The sequence below is a fragment of the Salmo salar genome, chromosome ssa19 (genome assembly GCF_905237065.1).
Source record: "Salmo salar chromosome ssa19, Ssal_v3.1, whole genome shotgun sequence".
Taxonomy (NCBI): domain Eukaryota; kingdom Metazoa; phylum Chordata; class Actinopteri; order Salmoniformes; family Salmonidae; genus Salmo; species Salmo salar.
Genome location: NC_059460.1, coordinates 43,883,578 through 43,905,641, shown reverse-complemented (window position 1 = coordinate 43,905,641; position 22,064 = coordinate 43,883,578). Strand labels below are relative to the sequence as shown.

Genomic DNA, 22,064 nt, shown 5'->3' with positions numbered 1-22,064 from the left:
ACATTACCTACAGCATGGTCAAGCAAGTTCATGTTTCTGACGTTTTCCGACTACGAAACAACATTTGATTTGGAACCACAGAGAGTTACCACAAGTCGCAAAGAAAACAGGAGCTGCCTCCACTATTCCAGCTCCATTTCAACTACAACATTTCAACATCATCTAATCACATATGCTTAATCTAATACAGTGACAACTAAAAGATTCCCAAAACAATTTAGTCCAATCAACGTAAGCTAAATATCATATGACTGTCCATGGTACTAATTTCTGTGTGTGTGTGTGTGTGTGCTTGCAAGAAAAAATAAATATTGACTCACCCTACTTCTAGAGAAACGCCAATTCCATTCTCCTCTCTTTCATGTTGCCGAAATGGTCTATCACTCTGTCATACAGTGCACGCTTTTAGTTGTTGTTGTCCCAAGGCTACCTGGCTAAAATGCTTGCTCTCTAGACTAACTTCCTTTCATGAGCAACGATTAGCCAGCTAGTTAACAGTAGCCTACTTCCATCAGGCCAGGGGCATAATGTATAAACTAATGATTGGATCGGATTCGCCATTATAATCATTGGCCAGTACGAAGAATTAAGTTAAACCACAAGTCCAAATCCCTATCCATCCATGGCTAATTTAGGAAAGAGATCATTTTAGTTAGCTCGCTAGCCTTTGGAGGACAACACAACGAGATGCAACAATTACATTTATTTCTGTCAACAACAACGTTTGGCTTTTGATATGATGTGATTGGTGTGAAGCCAAATCCAAACTGGATTCCCTTGATACTTTATTTCGGTGCGCCAGGATCATTCACAGTTGAGCTGAATGCTGATTGGCTATTATTTTATAATTTTTGTTCATCAATGCTCGCTGGCTTCTCTTGCATTGAATGCTACGGGCGGCAACAATATCATACCCTTTTGGACCAGACGCATCAGATAGATAGTGTGTACACATACAGAGACAGAGGGGGCGCTGTTTCGCTTGCTTGGACGCTTTCTCCGGTCAGATACATTCAGCCTCTTGCGAATTAAAGGAAAATTATGTAACACAGAGAGATGAAAGATACATCTTTTTTTTTTGGGGGGGGGAGCCAGGCTTTCATTGGAATCCATGAGTACATGCCACTGTGTGCTTCATTACTTTGTGTGTGTGTGTGTGTGTTTATATGAGTCTCCCATTGTGTGTTTATTTAGTTTCTGTGTGTGAGAGCACACATTGTGTGTTTATTTAGTTTCTGTGTGTGAGAGCACACATTGTGTGTTTATTTAGTTTCTGTGTGTGAGAGCACACATTGTGTGTTTATTCAGTTTCTGTGTGTGAGAGCACACATTGTGTGTTTATTCAGTTTCTGTGTGTATGAGAGCACGCATCGTGTGTTTATTCAGTTTCTGTGTGAATGAGAGCACACTTCGTGCGTTTATTCAGTTCCTGTGTGTATGAGAGCACACATCGTGTGTTTATTCAGTTTCTGTGTGTGAGAGCACACATCGTGTGTTTATTCAGTTTCTGTGTGTGAGAGCACACATCGTGTGTTTATTCAGTTTCTGTGTGTATGAGAGCACACTTCGTGCGTTTATTCAGTTCCTGTGTGTGAGAGCACACATTGTGTGTTTATTCAGTTTGTGTGTGAGCACACATTGTGTGTTTATTCAGTTTGTGTGTGAGAGCACACATTGTGTGTTTATTCAGTTTCTGTGTGTATGAGAGCACACAATGTGTGTCCACAGCATGCTGCGTTCCCTGTCAGTGGTGTAATCTCCTATGTATACATCCCATAATCATCCAATTTGTGCAAGAGAGAGAAAGGTAGGGATAGAGACAGTAGAGAGCGAGAGGGATAGAGACAGTAGAGAGAGAGAGAGGTTGAGAGAGACAGTAGAGAGAGGGAGAGAGACAGTAGAGAGAGAGGGAGAGAGACAGAGAGAGAGAGAGAGACAGTAGAGAGAGGGAGAGAGACAGTAGAGAGAGAGACAGAAAGAGGGCCTGTCAGTGTAGATAACTGTGGCTAGCAAGGGAACTGGCAATCTCTGGCAGGGTGGAAACGATAGACGCTGGCACACAGAGACCGCAGCGAGACCGTGACCGCTCGGCATGCGGGGTAACGTGATTCGACCACAAGGCTGAGAAGTGGGAACAGAACACGACTGACAGGGTGTACTCTGGGGTATGGCCTCTCTGAAGAGATACAGTTAACGTGAGACAGCTTTGTGGTTGCAGGATTGTGAAGCAGGTCTGAGTAGAGAGAGAGAGAGAGAGAGAGAGAGAGAGAGAGAGAAGAAGAGAAGAGAGAGAGAGAGAGAGAGAGAGAGAGAGAGAGAGAGAGAGAGAGAGAGAGAGAGAGAGAGAGAGAGAGAGAGAGAGAGAGAGAGAGAGAGAGAGAGAGAGAGAGAGAGAGAGAGAGAGAGAGAGAGAGAGAGAGAGAGAGAGACAGAGAGACAGAGAGACAGACAGACAGACAGACAGACAGACAGACAGACACACAGTGAGAGAGAAAGAAAGATGATTGAGAGAGGAAGAGACTGAGGCCGTATCCGAATAGCGGTACTTTCATTCTAAATAGTAGGCTGACGGTATACAAAAATATGATGTTTTAATGTATGTGGCACTCGAGAATTCTCAAATGCCAGGATGTCATACTCACTTCTTCTTTTCATCTATTACAAATTCACTGCATGCTATTGAGGAAGATAATCAGGTTTTCACGTGTTTGATAACAGCTGATAATCAGCTGATAATAAGATCGGGACGGGCTGTAGCAAAATGAACGACTGGAGGGAAACACTTTAGATTACACATTCTCTGTATGGGTGAGTCTAGTATTAGATAACACATTCTCAGTATGGGGGAGTCTAGTATTAGATTACACATTCTCTGTATAGGTGAGTCTAGTATTAGATTACACATTCTAAGTATGTTTGAGTATTGTATTAGATTACACATTCTCATTATGGGTGAGTCTAGTATTAGATTACACATTCTAAGTATGTTTGAGTATTGTATTAGATTACACATTCTAAGTATGTTTGAGTATTGTATTAGATTACACATTCTCATTATGGGTGAGTCTAGTATTAGATTACACATTCTAAGTATGGGTGAGTCCAGTATTAGATTACACATTCTCTGTATAGGTGAGTCTAGTATTAGATTACACATTCTAAGTATGTTTGAGTATTGTATTAGATTACACATTCTCATTATGGGTGAGTCTAGTATTAGATTACACATTCTAAGTATGGGTGAGTCTAGTATTAGATTCCACATTCTAAGTATGGGTGAGTATAGTATTAGATTACACATTCTCAGTATGGGTGAGTCTGGTATTATATTTCACATTCTCAGAATTGGTGAGTCTAGTATTAAATTACTCATTCTCGGTATTTGTGATTCTTGTAATGGATTACAAATTCTAAGTATGTTTGATTATTGTACTAGATTAGACATTCTCAGTATGTTTGAGTCTAGTTTTAGATTACACGTTCTAAGTATTTTTGAGTATTGTATTAGATTACACATTCTCTGTATGGGTGAGTCTAGTAATATTACACATTCTCATTATGGGCGAGTCTAGTATTAGATTACATATTCTCAGAATAGGTGAGTTTAGTATTAGATTACACATTCTAAGTATGGGTGGGTATTGTATTAGATTAAACGTTCTCCATGTGGGTGAGTCTAGTATTAAATTACAAATTCTCATTATGGGTGAGTCTAGTGTTAGATTACACATTCTCAGTATGGGTGAGTCTAGTTTTAGATTACACATTCTCAGTATGTGTGTATTTGATGACCAAACACACGTGAAAAGCTGATTATCTTCTAAGTGTATTTGATTACACATTCTAAGTATGTTTGAGTATTGTATTAGATTACACATTCTATATATGGGTGAGTGTAGTAGTAGTTTACACATTCTAAGTATGTTTGAGTATTGTATTAGATTACACATTCTCTGTATGTGCGAGTCTAGTTTTAGATTACACATTCTCATTATGGGAGAGTCTAGTATTAGATTAAACATGATCAGTATGGGTGAGTCTAGTATAAGATTACACATTCTCAGTATGTCTGAGTATTGTATTAGATTACACATTCTCTTTATGGGTGAGTCGTCTAGTATTAGATTACACATTCTCAGTATGGGTGAGTATGGCATTTAGATTACACATTCTCTGTATGGGTGAGTCTAGTATTAGATTACAAAATCTCAGTGTGGGTGAGTCAAGAAGGAGATTACACATTCTCAGTATGGGTGAGTCTGGTATTAGATTTCACATTCTCAGAATTGGTGCGACTAGTATTAGATTACACATTCTCAGTATGTGTGAGTCTGGTATTAGATTACACATTCTCAGTATGTGTGAGTCTAGTATTAGATTACACATTCTCTGTATGGGTTAGTCAAGTATTAGATTACACATTCTCAGTACGGGTGAGTCTAGTATTAGCTTACACATTCTCAGTATGTTTAAGTTTTGTGCTAGGTTACACGTTCTATATATGGATGAGTCTAGTATTAGATCACACATTCTCGGTATGTGAAAGTGTAGTATTAGATTACACGTTGTAAGTATGTTTGAGTATAGTATTAGATTACACATTCTATGTATGGGTGAGTCTAGTATTAGATTACAGTTTCTCATTATGGGTGAGTCTAGTATTAGATTACACATTCTAAGTATGGGTGAGTTAAGTTTTAGATTACAAATTCTCAGTATGGGTTAGTCAAGACTTGGATTATACATTCTCAGAATGGGTGAGTCTAATTTTAGATTACAAATTCTCAGTATGGGTGAGTCTAGTATTAGATTACACATTTTCAGTATGGGTGAGTCTAGTATTAGATTACAAATTCTCAGTATTTGTTTGTGTAGTAGTTGATTACACATTCTAAGTGTGTTTGAGTATTGTATTTGATTACACATTCTCTGTATGGTGAGTCTAAAATTAGATTACAGACTCTCAGTGTGGGTGAGTCTAGTATTAGATTACACATTCTCAGTATGAGTGAGTCTAGTATTAGTTGACACATTCTCAGTGTGGGTGAGACTAGTATTAGATTACACATTCTCGGTATGGGTGAGTCTAGTATTAGATTACACAGTCTCAGTATATGTGAGATGAGCATTAAATTATACATTCTCAGTATGGGTGAGTCTAGTATTATATTACACATTCTAAGTATGTTTGAGTATTGTATTAGATTACACATTGTATGTGTGAGTCTAGTTTTAGATGACACATTCTCATTATTGGTGAGTCTAGTATTAGATTAAACATGATAAGTATATGTGAGTCTAGTTTTAGATTACACATTCTCAGTATGGGGGAGTCTTGTATTAGATTACACATTCTCAGTATGTCTGATTATTGTATTAGATTACACATTCTCTGTATGGGTGAGTCGTGTTTTAGATTACAAATTCTCATTATGGTTGTGTCTATTATTATTACACATTCTCATTAAGGGTGAGTCTAGTATTAGATTAAACGTGATCAGTTTAGGTGAGTCTAGTTTTAGATGACCCATATTTAGTATGGGTGAGTCTAGTATTATATTACACATTCTCAGTATGGGGGAGTCTAGTATTAGAATATACATTCTCAGTATGGGTGGGTCTAGTATTAGATTACACATTCTATAGATTGCTGAGTCTAGTATTAAATTACGCATTCTAAGTACGGGTGAGACTAGTATTAGATTACAAATTGTCAGTATTTGTGAGTCTAGTTTTAGATTACACATTCTCAGTATGTGTGAGTCTATTTTTAGTTTACACATTCTAAGAATGTTTGAGTATTGTATGAGATTACACATTCTATTTATTGGTGAGTCTATTATTAGATTACACTTTCTCAGTATGGGGGAGTCTGGTAGTAGATTACACATTCTCAGTATGGGTGAGTCTCGTATTAGATTAAACATTGTCATTATGGGTGTGTCTAGTATTATTACACATTCTAAGTGTGTCTGAGTCTAGTTTTAGATTACACATTCTCATTATGGGTGAGTCTAGTATTAGATTACACATTCTCTGTATGGGTGAGTCTAGTATTAGATTAAACATTAATCTAAGTATGTTTGAGTATTGTATTATATTACACATTCTCTATATGGGTGAGTCTAGTATTAGATTACACATTCTAAGTATGTTTGAGTATTGTATTACATTACACATTTTCTGTATGTGTGAGTCTAGTTTTAGATTACACATTTTCATAGTGGGTGAGTCTAGTATTATTACACATTCTAATTATGGGTGAGTCTATTATTAGATTACACTTTCTCAGTATGGGGGAGTCTAGTTTTAGATTACACATTCTCATTATGGTTGAGTCTAGTATTAGATTACACATTCTCAGTATGGGTGAGTCTGGTATTAGATTACACAATCTCTGTATGGGTGAGTCTAGTATTAGATTACACATTCTAAGTATGTTTGAGTATTGTATTAGATTAAACGTTCTCCGTATGGGTGAGTCTAGTATTAGATTACACATCCTCAGTATATGTGAGTTGAATATTAAATTAAACATTCTCAGTATGGTTGAGTCTAGTATTAGATTACACATTGTCAGTATAGTATTAGATTTCACATTCTCAGTATGGGTGAATCTAGTATTAGATTACACATTCTTAGTATGTGTGAGTCTAGTATTTGATTACACATTCTAAGTAAGTTTGAGTATTGTATTAGATTACACATTCTCTGTATGTGCGAGTCTAGTTTTAGATTACACATTCTCATTATGGGTGAGTCTAGTATTATTACACATTCTAATTATGGATGAGTCGAGTATTAGATTAAACATGATCAGTATAGGTGAGTCTAGTTTTAGATTACATATACTCAGTATGGGTGAGTCTAGTATTAGATTACATATTCTAGGTATGGGTGAGTCTAGTATTAGATTATTCATTCTCAGTTATGGGTGAGTCTAGTATTAGATTACACATTCTAAGTGTGGGTGAGTCTCGTATTAGATTACAAATTGTCAGCATGGGTGAGTAAAGAATTAGATTACATATTCTCAGCATGAGTGAGTCTAGTATTTGATTACACATTATCAGTATGTGTGAGTCTTGTATTAGATTGCACATTCTAAGTGTGTTTGAGTATTGTATTAGATTACACATTCTATATATGGGTGAGTCTAGTATTAGATTACACATTATCAGTATAGGTGAATCTAGTATTATTACACATTCTAATTATGGGTGAGTCGAGCATTAGATTACACATTCTCAGTACGGGTGAGTCTCATATTAGATTACAAATTCATAGTATGGGTGAGTAAAGAATTAGATTACACATTCTCAGTTTGTGTGAGTCTAGTGTTATAATATACATTCTCAGTGTGGGTGAGTCTAGTATAAGATTACATATGCTCGGTATTTGTGAGTCTAGTTTTAGATGACACATTCTAAGTTTTGGTGAGTCAAGAATTAGATTAGACATTCTATGCATGGGTTAGTCTAGTGTTAGATTACACATTCTCAGAATGAGTGAGTCTAGTATTAGGTTTCACATTCTCAGTATGGGTAAGTCTAGTATTAGATTACACATTCTCAGTATGGGGGAGTACAGTATAAGATGACACATTATCAGTATGGGTGAGTCTAATATTAGATTACACATTCTCAGTATTTGTGAGTCTAGTAATGGATTACACATTCTAAGTATGTTTGAGTATTGTATTCAAATCAAAATCAAATAAAATGTATTTATATAGCCCTTCTTACATCAGCTGATATCTCAAAGTGCGGTACAGAAACCGAGCCTAAAACCCCAAACATCAGGCAATGCAGGTGTAGAAGCACGGTGGCTATGAAAAACTCCCTAGAAAGGCCAAAACCTTGGAAGAAACCTAGAGAGGAACCAGGCTATGAGGGGTGGCCAGTCCTCTTCTGGCTGTGCCGGGTGGAGATTATAACAGAACATGGCCAAGATGTTCAAATGTTCATAAATGACCAGCATGGTCAAATAATAATAATCATAGTACTTGTCGAGGGTGCAACATGTCAGCAACTCAAGAGTAAGTGTCAGTTGGCTTTTTCATAGCCGATCTTTGAGAGTATCTCTACCGCTCCTGCTGTCTCTAGAGAGTTGAAAACAGCAGGTCTGGGATAGGTAGCACGTCCGGTGAACAGGTCAGGGTTCCATAGCCGCAGGCAGAACAGTTGAAACTGGAGCAGCAGCACGGCCGGGTGGACTGGGGACAGCAAGGAGTCATCATGCCAGGTAGTCCTGAGGCATGGTCCTAGGGCTCAGGTCCTCCGAGAGAGAGAAAGAAAGAAAGAGAGAATTAGAGTGAGCATATTTAAATTCACACAGGACACCGGATAAGACAAGAGAAATACTCCAGATGTAACAGACTGACCCTAGCCCCCCGACACATAAACTTCTGCAGCATAAATACTGGAGGCTGAGACAGGAGGGGTCAGGAGACACTGTGGCCCCATCCGATGATACCCCCGGACAGGGCCAAACAGGCAGGATATAACCCCACCCACTTTACCAAAGCACAGCCCCCACACCACTAGAGGGATGTCTCCAACCACCAACTTACCATCCTGAGACAAGACCGAGTATAGCGCACAAAGATCTCCGCCACAGCACAACCCAAGGGGGGCGCCAACCCAGACAGGAAGACCACGTCAGTGACTCAACCCACTCAAGTGACGCACCCCTCCTAGGGACGACATGGAAGAACACCAGTAAGCCAGTGACTCAGCCCCTGTAATAGGGTTAGAGGCAGAGAATCCCAGTGGAGAGAGGGGAACCGGCCAGGCAGAGACAGCAAGGGCGGTTCGTTGCTCCAGAGCCTTTCCGTTCACCTTCACACTCCTGGGCCAGACTACACTTAATCATAGGACCTACTGAAGAGATGAGTCTTCAGTAAAGACTTAAAGGTTGAGACTGAGTCTGCGTCTCTCACATGGGTAGGCAGACCATTCCATAAAAATGGAGCTCTATAGGAGAAAGCCCTGCCTCCAGCTGTTTGCTTAGAAATTCTAGGGACAATTAGGAGGCCTGCGTCTTGTGACCGTAGCGTACATGTAGGTATGTACGGCAGGACCAGATCGGAAAGATAGGTAGGAGCAAGCCCATGTAATACTTTGTAGGTTAGCAGTAAAACCTTGAAATCAGCCCTTGCCTTAACAGGAAGCCAGTGTAGGGAGGCTAGCACTGGAGTAATATGATCAAATTTTTGGGTTCTAGTCAGGATTCTAGCAGCCGTATTTAGCACTAACTGAAGTTTATTTAGTGCTTTATCCGGGTAGCCGGAAAGTAGAGCATTGCAGTAGTCCAACCTAGCATGGATTCATTTTTCTGCATCATTTTTGGACAGAAAGTTTCTGATTTTTGCAATGTTACGTAGATGGAAAAAAGCTGTCCTTGAAATAGTCTTGATATGTTCTTCAAAAGAGAGATCAGGGTCCAGAGTAACGCCGAGGTCCTTCACAGTTTTATTTGAGACGACTGTACAACCATCCAGATTAATTGTCAGATTCAACAGAAGTTTTCATTGTTTCTTGGGACCTAGAACAAGCATCTCTGTTTTGTCCGAGTTTAAAAGTAGAAAGTTTGCAGCCATCCACTACCTTATGTCTGAAACACAGGCTTCTAGCGAGGGCAATTTTGGGGCTTCACCATGTTTCATTGAAATGTACAGCTGTGTGTCATCCGCATAGCGGTGAAATTTAACCTCTCTAGGATATGTGGGACGAAATCGTCCCACCTACGTAACAGCCAGTGTAATCCCGTGGCGCGTTATTCAAAAACCTCAAAAATGCAAAAACTTCAATTTTTCAAACATATGACTATTTTACACCATTTTAAAGACAAGACTCTCGTTAATCTAACCACACTGTCCGATTTCAAAAAGGCTTTACAACGAAAGCAAAACATTAGATTATGTCAGCAGAGTACCCAGCCAGAAATAATCAGACACCCATTTTTCAAGCTAGCATATAATGTCACATAAACCCAAACCACAGCTAAATGCAGCACTAACCTTTGATGATCTTCATCAGATGACAACCCTAGGACATTATGTTATACAATACATGCATGTTTTGTTCAATCAAGTTCATATTTATATCAAAAACCAGCTTTTTACATTAGCATGTGACTAGCATGTGACTAGCATTCCCACCGAACACTGCCGGTGAATTTACTAAATTACTCACGATAAACGTTCACAAAAAGCATAACAATTATTTTAAGAATTATAGATACAGAACTCCTCTATGCACTCGATATGTCCGATTTTAAAATAGCTTTTCGGTGAAAGCACATTTTGCAATATTCTCAGTAGATAGCCCGGCATCACAGGGCTAGCTATTTAGACACCCAGCAAGTTTAGCACTCACCAAAGTCAGATTTACTATAAGAAAAATGTTATTACCTTTGCTGTCTTCGTCAGAATGCACTCCCAGGACTTCTACTTCAATAACAAATGTTGGTTTGGTTCAAAATAATCCATAGTTATATCCAAACAGCGGCGTTTTGTTCGTGCGTTCAAGACACTATCCGAAAGGGTAAATAAGGGTGACGAGCATTTTATGCCATTTTTCTCGTAAAAAAGCGATAATATTCCGACCGGGAATCTACATTTAGGTAAACAGACGAAAGAAAATAAAGCACGGGGTTGACTCGTGCACGCGCCTAAGCCCATAGTACTCTGATCGGCCACTTGCCAAAAGCGATAATGTGTTTCAGCCAGAGGCTGCCTCGATATCGTTCAGCTTTTTCCCGGGCTCTGAGAGCCTATGGGAGCTGTAGGAAGTGTCACGTTAGAGCAAAGATCCTCAGTCTTCAACAACTTGTCAGACAGGCCACTTCCTGCATGGAATCTTCTCAGGTTTTGGCCTGCCATTTGAGTTCTGTTATACTCACAGACACCATTCTAACAGTTTTAGAAACTTTAGGGTGTTTTCTATCCAAAGCCAATAATTATATGCATATTCTAGTTACTGGGCAGGAGTAGTAACCAGATTAAATCGGGTACGTTTTTTATCCGGCCGTGTCAATACTGCCCCCTAGCCCTAACAGGTTAACCTGTTAGGGCTAGGGGGCAGCATTGACACGGCCGGATAAAAAACATACCCGATTTAATCTGGTTACCACTCCTACTCAGTAACTAGAATATGCATATACTTATTACATATGGATAGAAAACACCCTACATTTTCTAAAACTGTTTGAATGGTGTCTGTGAGTATAACAGAACTCAAATGGCAGGTCAAAACCTGAGAGATTCCTTTACAGGAAGTGGCCTGTCTGACCATTTGTTGAACTTCTTTTCCATCTCTATCATTTACTAAGGATCTCTGCTCTAACGTGACACTTCCCACGTCGTCCATAGGCGCTCAGAGCCCGGGAAAAACAGAATGTCGTCATTCCAGCCCCAGGCTGAAACACATTATCGCCTTTCTCAAGTGGCCCATCAAGAGACACTAGCTTATGCGCGTGACCCCGACCGCCCCCGCCTTTGGGATTTTTTCCTCTGTTTGCCGAAAAGGAGATTCCCTGTCGGAATATTATCGCTTTCTACGAGAAAAATGTCGTAAAATTGATTTTAAACAGCGGTTGACATGCTTCGAAGTACGGTAATGGAATACTTAGAATTTTATTGTCACGAATTGCGCCAAGCGCGTGACACTTCTTTACTATTTCGGATAGTGTCTGGAACGCACGAACAAAACGCCGCTATTCGGATATAACGATGGATTATTTTGGACCAAACCAACATTTGTTATTGAAGTAGCTGTCCTGGGTGTGTATTCTGACGAAGACAACAAAAGGTAATGACATTTTTATAATAGTAAATATGATTATGGTGAGTGCTAAACTTGCCGGGTGTCTAAATAGCGAGCCCGTGATGCCTGGGCTATGTACTTAGAATATTGCAAAATGTGCTTTCACCAAAAAGCTACACATCCGGTGGATAAAGAGCCGTTTATTATGTTTAACATAGGAGGGCCAAGCACAGGAAGCAGCTCTTTCAGTAGTTTAGTTGGAATAGGGTCCAGTATGCAGCTTGAAGGTTTAGAGGCCATGATTATTTTCATCATTGTGTCAAGAGATATAGTACTAAAACACTTTAGTGTCTCCCTTGATCCTAGGTCCTGGCAGAGTTGTGCAGACTCAGGACAATGGAGCTTTGGTGGAATACGCAGATTTAAAGAGGAGTCCGTAATTTGCTTTCTAATGATCATGATCTTTTCCTCAAAAAAGTTTATGAATTTATTACTGCTGAAGTGAAAGCCATCCTCTCTTGGGGAATGCTGCTTTTTAGTTAGTTTTGCGACAGCATCAAAAAAGAAATTTCGGATTGTTCTAGTATTAGATTACACATTCTAAGTTTGTCTAGTATTAGATTACACATTCTCAGTATGAGTGAGTCTAGTATTAGATTACATGTGGTCGGTATGTGTGAGTCTAGTTTTAGATGACACATTCTCAGTATGTCACGGCCGTCGTAGTGATTGGACCAAAATGCAGCATGTATGTGAATGCTCATCTTAACTTTATTTGAACACTACACAAAACAAGAAAAAACGAACGACAGCTAGCCCGTTGAGGACAGACGTTCCGCTTGAAATGTTGTTTTTGTTCCAAATCCATAGTTATGTCCAAATTTTGTTTGTGCGTTCAGGTCACTATCCAAAGGGTAACGCGCGAGCGCATTTCGAGACAAATAAATTCAAAATGTTCCATTACCGTACTTAGAAGCATGTCAAACGCTGTTTAAAATATATTTTTATGGTATTTTTCTCGTAAAATAGCGATAATATTCCAACCGGACAATAGTGTATTCATTCAAAGAGGAAAAGAAAAAACAGCGTGCTCGTGTGAACGTGCATATCCAATCTCTTTGTCCCCAAGCAGACCACTGAGAAACTGAGCTACTATACTCTGCCCAGAGACAGGAGACGGCTCAATCCGCTTTCTGAAGGCTTTAGACAGCCAACGGAAGCATTAGAAAGTGCAACGTAACCCCACAGATACTGTAGTTTCAATAGAGAATCAAAAGAAGAACTACAAATTCTCAGACAGGCCACTTCCTGCTTGGAATTTTCTCAGGTTTTTGCCTGCCATATGAGTTCTGTTATACTCACAGACACCATTCAAACAGTTTTAGAAACTTCAGAGTGTTTTCTATCCACATCTACTAATAATATGCATATTCTCGTTTCTGGGCAAGAGTAGTAACCAGTTTAAATTGGGTACGTTTTTTCATCCGGCCGTGAAAATACTGCCCCCTATCCTAAACAGGCTAGACAGTTTGCAGGCAAGCCACAGCAGTGCAAAAACAACTTCCCACAAAAGACAGGTGGAAAAAGGGCTACCTAAGTATGGCTCCCAATCAGCAACAATGATGTACAGCTGTCCCTGATTGAGAGCCATACCAGGCCAACACAAAGAAATACACAACATAGAAATACAAAACATAGAACAATACCCAAAAACCCCGACAACACAAAACAAACACACCCCTACCACGCCCTGACCAAACTACAATTACAAATAACCCCTTATACTGGTCTGGACGTGACAGTACCCCCCCAAAGGTGCAGACCCCAGATGCACCTGAAACAAAAACTAACAAAACAATAACTCACAACAAAAAAATCCCAAAACTACAGTGGAGGGAAGGGAGGGTGGCCACCGTCACCGACGGTTCTAGTGCAACACACCCCCTCCCCAATCCTCCTACCACGGAGGTGGCTCAGGCTCCGGCCTTAGTCCCCAAACCAACTTGTCCACCCCCACTGGAGACCTCGGGCTGAGGCGCGTCGCTGGAGACCTCGGGCTGATGCGCGTCACTGGAGACCTCGGGCTGGAGGGCGACTCTGGGAGCTCCGGACTGGAGGGCGACTCTGGGAGCTCCGGACTGGAGGGCGACTCAGGCTGCGCCAGTTCCGGACTGGAGGACGACTCTGGCCGCGCCAGTTCCGGACTGTAGGGCGATTCTGGCCGCGCCGGTTCTGGACTGTAGGGCGACTCTGGCTGCGCCGGTTCCGGACTGTAGGGCGACTCTGGCTGCGCCGGTTCCGGACTGTGGGCCGTCTCTGTCGGTTCCGGACTGTGGGCCGTCTCTGTCGGTTCCTGACTGTGGGCAGTCTCTGTCGGTTCCGGACTGTGGGCCGTCTCTGTCGGTTCCGGACTGTGGGCCGTCTCTGTTGGTTCCGGACTGTGGGCCGCCTTTGCAGGCTCCGGACTGTAGGACGTCGCCGGAAGCACTGGACGGGGAACTGTCGCCGGAAGCTCTGGACGGGGAACTGTCGCCGGAACCTCTGGACGGGGAACTGTCGCCGGAAGCTCTGGACGGGGACTGCGCACTGAAGGCCTGGTGCGTGGAGCTGGCTTTGGAGGCGCCAAACTAGAGACACGCACCTCAGGGCTAGTGCGAGGAGCAGGAACAGGACGTGCTGGACTGGGCTGACGCACTACAGGCCTGGTGTGGGGGACTGGCTTTGGAGGCGCCAGACTAGGGACACGCACCTCAGGGCTAGTGCAAGGAGCAGGAACAGGACGTACTGGACTAGGCTGACACATTGGAGGCCTGGTGCGTGATGCTGGCTTTGGAGGCGCCAGACTAGGGACACGCACCTCAGGGCTAGTGCGAGGAGCAGGAACTGGATACACCGGGTCTTGAACACACACTGGAGGTCTGGAGCGCACAGCCTGCACAACCCGCCCTGGCTCGATTGTCAGCGTAGCCCTGCACGGGCGGAGTGCTGGCACAGGGCGAACTGTGCTGTGCTGAGAACCGATGGCTGCCGTGCGTAGAGCAGGCGCAGGGTAGCCTGGACCCAGGAGACGCACTGGTGGCCAGATGTATTATGCCGGCGTACTTCTCCCAGGCTGGATGCCCACTCTAGCACAGCACTTACTGGGGACTGGTATCACCCGTACCGGACTGTGTGTGCGGATGGGCGAGACCGTGCGCACTTCCGCATAGCACGGTGCTCTTTTGTTCCATCGCTCCCCGTAATAAGCACGGGAAGTTGGCTCAAGTCCCAGTCCTGGCCTAGCCAACCTACCCGTGTGCCCCAACATTTTTGGGGGGGCTGCCTCTCAGGCTTCCTTGCCAGCCGTGTTCCCACATAACATTCCCGGTTGTCACCAGCCTTCTTCCATGGTCCTTCTCCAGCTAGAATCTCCTCCCAAGTCCATGACTCTAGATAGCTCTGCTGCTCCTACCTCCGCTGCTTGGTCCGTTGATGGTGGGAAGTTCTATCACGGCCGTCGTAGTGATTGGACCAAAATGCAGCGGGTATGTGAATGCTCATCTTAACATTTATTGAACACTACACAAAACAAGAAAACACGAACGACAGCTTGACAGTTTGCAGGCAAACCACAACAGTGCAAAAACAACTTCCCACCAAAGACAGGTGGAAAAAGGGCTACCTAAGTATGGCTACCAATCAGCAACAACGATGTACAGCTGTCGCTGATTGAGAGCCATACCAGGCCAACACAAAGAAATACACAACATAGAAATGACATAGAAATACAAAACATAGAACAATACCCAAAAACCCTGACAACACAAAACAAACACACCCCTGCCATGCCCTGACCAAACTACAATAACAAATAACCCCTTATACTGGTCAGGAAGTGACACAGTATGTTTGAGCATTGTATTAGATTACGCATTCTCTGTATTGGTGAGTCTAGTTTTAGATTACACAGTCTCAGTATGGGTGAGTCAAGTATTAGAATATACTTCCTAAGAATGGGTGAGTCTTGTATTAGATTACAAATTCTCATTATGGGTGTGTCTAGTATTAGATTACACATTCTCTGTATGGGTGAGTCTAGTATTAGACGATGCATTCTCAGAATGGGTGGGTCTAGTATTAGATTACACAGTCTCAGTATGGGTGAGTCTAGTATTAGATTGCACATTCTAAGTATGGGTCAGTCTAGTATTCGATTATACATTCTCAGTTATGGGTGAGTCTAGTATTAGATTACACATTCTCAGTATGGGTGAGTCTAGTATTAGATAACACATTCTTAGTATGGATGAGTCTAGTATTAGATTACACATTCTCAGTATGGGTAAGACTAGTATTAGATTACACATTCTAAGTATGGGTGAGTGTCGTATTAGATTAAACATTCTCAGTTATGGGTGAGTCTAGTATTAGATTACACATTCTATGTATGTTTGAGTATTGTATTAGATTACACTTTCTATATAAGGGTGAATCTAGTATTAGATTACATATTCTAAGTATGTTTGAGTATTGTATTAGATTACACATTCTCAGTATAGGTGAGTCTAGTATTAGATTACACGTTCTCATTATGGGTGATTCTAGTATTATATTACACATTTTTAGGATGGGTGAGTCTAGTATTAGAATACACATTCTCAGTATGTGTGAGTCTAGTATAAGATTTCACATTATCAGTATGGGGGAGTCTAATATTAGATTACACATTCTCAGTATGTGTGAGTCTAGTATTAGATTACACATTCTAAGTATGTTTGAGTATTGCATTAGATTACACATTCTATATATGGGTGAGTCTTGTAATAGATTACACATTCTAAGTATGTTTGAGTATTGTATTAGATTACACATTCTCTATATGTGTGAGTCTAGTTTTAGATTATACATTCTCGGTATGGGTGAGTCTAGTATTAGATTACACATTCTCAGAATAGGTGGGTTAAGTATTATATTAAACATTCTCATTACGGGTGAGTCAAGTTTTAGATTTACATTCTCAGTATGGGTGAGTCTAGAATTAGATTACACATTCTCAGTATGGGGGAGTCGAGTATTAGATTACAAATACTAAGTATCTTTGAGTATTGTATTTGATTACACATTCTATATATGGGTGACTCTAGTAGTAGATTACACATTCTAAGTATGTTTGAGTATTGTATTAGATTACACATTCTCAGTATGGGTGAGTCTAGTATTAGATTACACATTCTCATTATGGGTGAGTCTAGTATTAGATAACACATTCTCAGTATGGGTGAGTCTAGTATTAGATTACACATTCTAAGTATGTTTGAGTATTGTATTAGATTACACATTCTCAGTATGGGTGAGTCTAGTATTGGATTACACATTCTCATTATGGGTGAGTCTAGTATTATATTACACATTATCAGTATGGGGGAGTCTAATATTAGATTACACATTCTCAGTATGTGTGAGTCTAGTATTAGATTACACATTCTAAGTATGTTTGAGTATTGCATTAGATTACACATTCTATATATGGGTGAGTCTTGTATTAGATTACACATTCTAAGTATGTTTGAGTATTGTATTAGATTACACATTCTCTATATGTGTGAGTCTAGTATTAGATTACATATTCTCGGTATGTGTGAGTCTAGTTTTAGATTATACATTCTCAGTATGGGTGAGTCTAGTATTAGATTACACATTCTCAGTATGTTTGAGTCTAGTATTAGATTACACATTCTCAGTATGGATGAGTAAAGAATTATATTACACATTCTCAGCATGGGTGAGTCTAGTATTAGATTTCACATTCTCAGCATGGGTGAGTCTAGTGTTATAATATACATTCTCAGTATGGGGGATTCTAATATTAGATTAAACATTCTCAGTATGTGTGAGTCTAGTATTAGATTACACATTCTAAGTATGTGAGTCTAGTTTTAGATTAGACATTCTCATTATGGGTGCGTCTAGTATTAGATTATACATGATCAGTATAGGTGAGTATAGTATTAGATTTCACATTCTCAATATGGGGAGTACAGTACTCGATTAAACATTCTCAGTTTGGGTGAGTCTAGTATTAGATTAAACATTCTCAGAATGGGGGAGTCTAGTTTTAGATTACACATTCTCAGTATGGGTGAGTCTAGTTTCAGATTACACATTCTCAGTATGGGTGATTTTAATTTTAGATTACACATTCTCATTATGGGTGAGTCTAGTATTAGATTACACATTCTCACGATAGGTGAGTCTCGTATGATATTACACATTCTCGGTATGGGTGAGTCTAGTGTTAGATTTCACATTCTATATATGGGTGAGTCTAGTATTAGATTACACATTGTAAGTATGCTTGAGTATTGTATTAGATTACACATTCTCTGTATGTGTGAGTCTAGTATTAGATTACACATTCTAAGTATGTTTGAGTATTGCATTAGATTACACATTCTATATATGGGTGAGTCTAGTACTAGATTACACATTCTAAGTATGTTTGAGTATTGTATTAGATTACACATTCTCTGTATGTGTGAGTCTAGATTAGATTACACATTCTCTGTATGTGTCAGTCTAGTATTAGATTACACATTCTAAGTATGTTTGAGTATTGTATTAGATTACACATTCTATAAATGGGTGAGTCTAGTATTATATTACACATTCTAAATATGTTTGAGTATTGTATTAGATTACACATTCTCAGTATAGGTGAGTCTAGTATTAGATTACACATTCTCATTATGGGTGATTCTAGTATTATATTACACATTTTTAGGATGGGGGAGTCTAGAATTAGATTACACATTCTCATTATGGTTTAGTCTAGTATTATATTACACATTCTCAGTACGGGTGAGTCTAGTTTTAGATTACACATTCTCAGTATGGGTGAGTCTAGTAATAGATTACACATTCTCAGTATGTGTGAGTCTAGTATTAGATTACACATTCTCTATATATGGGTGAGTCTAGTATTAGATTACACATTCTAAGTATGTTTGAGTCTAGTATTAGATTACACATTCTCAATATGTGTGAGTCTAGTATTTGATTACACATGCTAAGTATGTTTGAGTATTGTATTAGATTACACATATTATATATGGGTGAGTCTAGTATTAGATTACACATTCTAAGTATGTTTGAGTATTGTATTAGATTACACGTTCTCTGTATGTGCGAGTCTAGTTTTAGATTACACATTCTCATTATGGGTGAGTCTAGTATTATTACACATTCTAATTATGGGTGAGTCGAGTATTAGATTAAACATAATCAGTATGGGGGAGTCTAGCATTAGATTACACATTTTTAGTATCGGTGAGTCTAGTATTAGATTACATATTCTAAGTATGGGTGAGTCTAGTATTCCATTATACATTCTCAGTTATGGGTGAGTCTAGTATTAGATTACACATTCTAATTATAGGTGAGTCTCGTATTAGATTAAACATTCTAAGTATGAGTGAGTCTAGCATTAGATTACAAATTCTCAGTATGGGTGAGTCTAGTATTAGATTACACATTCTCTGTATGTGTGAGTCTCGTATTAGATTACACATTCTAAGTATGTTTGAGTATTGTATTAGATTACACATTCTATATATGGGTGAGTCTAGTATTAGATTACACATTCTAAGTATGTTTGAGTATTGTATTAGATTACACATTCTCTATATGTGTGAGTCTAGTATTAGATTACATATTCTCGGTATGTGTGAGTCTAGTTTTAGATTATACATTCTCAGTATGGGTGAGTCTAGTATTAGATTACACATTCTCAGTATGTTTGAGTCTAGTATTAGATTACACATTCTCAGTATGGATGAGTAAAGAATTGTATTACACATTCTCAGCATGGGTGAGTCTAGTATTAGATTTCACATTCTCAGCATGGGTGAGTCTAGTGTTATAATATACATTCTCAGTATGGGTGAGTCTAGTATTAGATAACACATTCTCAGTATGTGTGAGTCTAGTATTAGATTACACATTGTAAGTATGTTTGAGTATTGTATTAGATTACAGATTCTATAAATGGGTGAGTCTAGTATTAGATTACACATTGTAAGTATGTTTGAGTATTGTATTAGATTACACATTCTCAGTATGGGTGAGTCTAGTATTAGATTACACATTCTCATTATGGGTGATTCTAGTATTATATTACGCATTTTTAGGATGGGGGAGTCTAGTATTAGATTACACATTCTCATTATGGTTTAGTCTAGTATTATATTACACATTCTCAGTACGGATGAGTCTAGTTTTAGATTACACATTCTCAGTGTGGGTGAGTCTAGTAATAGATTACACATTCTCAGTATGTGTGAGTCTAGTATTAGATTAAACATTCTAAGTATGTTTGAGTATTGCATCAGATTACACATTCTGTATATAGGTGAGTCTAGTATTAGATTATACATTCTCAGTATGTGTGGGTCTAGTATTAGAGTACACATTCTCAGTATGTTTGAGTATTGTGTTAGATTACACATACTATATATCGGTAAATCTAGTATTAGATTACACATTCCAAGTATGTTTGAGTATTGTATTAGATTACACATTCTCTGTATGTGCCAGTCTAGTTTTCGATTACACATTCTCATTATGGTTGAGTCTAGTATTATTATACATTCTAATTATGGGTGAGTCGTGTATTAGATTAAACATGATCGGTGTGGGGGAGTCTAGCATTAGATTTCACATTTTTAGTATGGGTGTGTCTAGTATTAGATTACACATTCTAAGTACGGGTGAGTCTAGTTTTAGATTACACATTCTCAGTATGGGTGAGTCTAGTAATAGATTACACATTCTCAGTATGTGTGAGTCTAGTATTAGATTACACATTCTCTATATATGGGTGAGTCTAGTATTAGATTACACATTCTAAGTATGTTTGAGTCTAGTATTAGATTACACATTCTCAATATGTGTGAGTCTAGTATTTGATTACACATGCTAAGTATGTTTGAGTATTGTATTAGATTACACATATTATATATGGGTGAGTCTAGTATTAGATTACACATTCTAAGTATGTTTGAGTATTGTATTAGATTACACGTTCTCTGTATGTGCGAGTCTAGTTTTAGATTACACATTCTCATTATGGGTGAGTCTAGTATTATTACACATTCTAATTATGGGTGAGTCGAGTATTAGATTAAACATGATCAGTATGGGGGAGTCTAGCATTAGATTACACATTTTTAGTATCGGTGAGTCTAGTATTAGATTACATATTCTAAGTATGGGTGAGTCTAGTATTCCATTATACATTCTCAGTTATGGGTGAGTCTAGTATTAGATTACACATTCTAATTATAGGTGAGTCTCGTATTAGATTAAACATTCTAAGTATGAGTGAGTCTAGCATTAGATTACAAATTCTCAGTATGGGTAAGTCTAGTATTAGATTACACATTCTCTGTATGTGTGAATCTCGTATTAGATTACACATTCTAAGTATGTTTGAGTATTGTATTAGATTACACATTCTATATATGGGTGAGTCTAGTATTAGATTACACATTCTAAGTATGTTTGAGTATTGTATTAGATTACACATTCTCTATATGTGTGAGTCTAGTATTAGATTTCACATTCTCAGCATGGTTGAGTCTAGTGTTATAATATACATTCTCAGTATGGGTGAGTCTAGTATTAGATAACACATTCTCAGTATGTGTGAGTCTAGTATTAGATTACACATTGTAAGTATGGATGAGTAATGAATTGTATTACAGATTCTCAGCATGGGTGAGTCTAGTATTAGATTTCACATTCTCAGCATGGGTGAGTCTAGTGTTATAATATACATTCTCAGTATGGGTGAGTCTAGTATTAGATAACACATTCTCAGTATGTGTGAGTCTAGTATTAGATTACACATTGTAAGTATGTTTGAGTATTGAATTAGATTACAGATTCTATATATGGGTGACTAGTATTAGATTACACATTGTAAGTATGTTTGAGTATTGTATTAGATTACACATTCTCAGTATGGGTGAGTCTAGTATTAGATTACACATTCTCATTATGGGTGATTCTAGTATTATATTACGCATTTTTAGGATGGGGGAGTCTAGTATTAGATTACACATTCTCATTATGGTTTAGTCTAGTATTATATTACACATTCTCAGTACGGGTGAGTCTAGTTTTAGATTACACATTCTCAGTATGGGTGAGTCTAGTAATAGATTACACATTCTCAGTATGTGTGAGTCTAGTATTAGATTAAACATTCTAAGTATGTTTGAGTATTGCATCAGATTACACATTCTGTATATAGGTGAG

General features: G+C 39.0%; 1 protein-coding gene across 5 annotated transcripts in view; it reads left to right on the top strand.

Annotated features, from left to right (window-relative positions):
• The window catches only part of LOC106578860 (protein shisa-6), a 133,716-nt gene that overhangs the window by 5,798 nt on the left and 105,854 nt on the right, over positions 1 to 22,064 (top strand). The gene's annotated exons all lie outside the window — the stretch shown is intronic.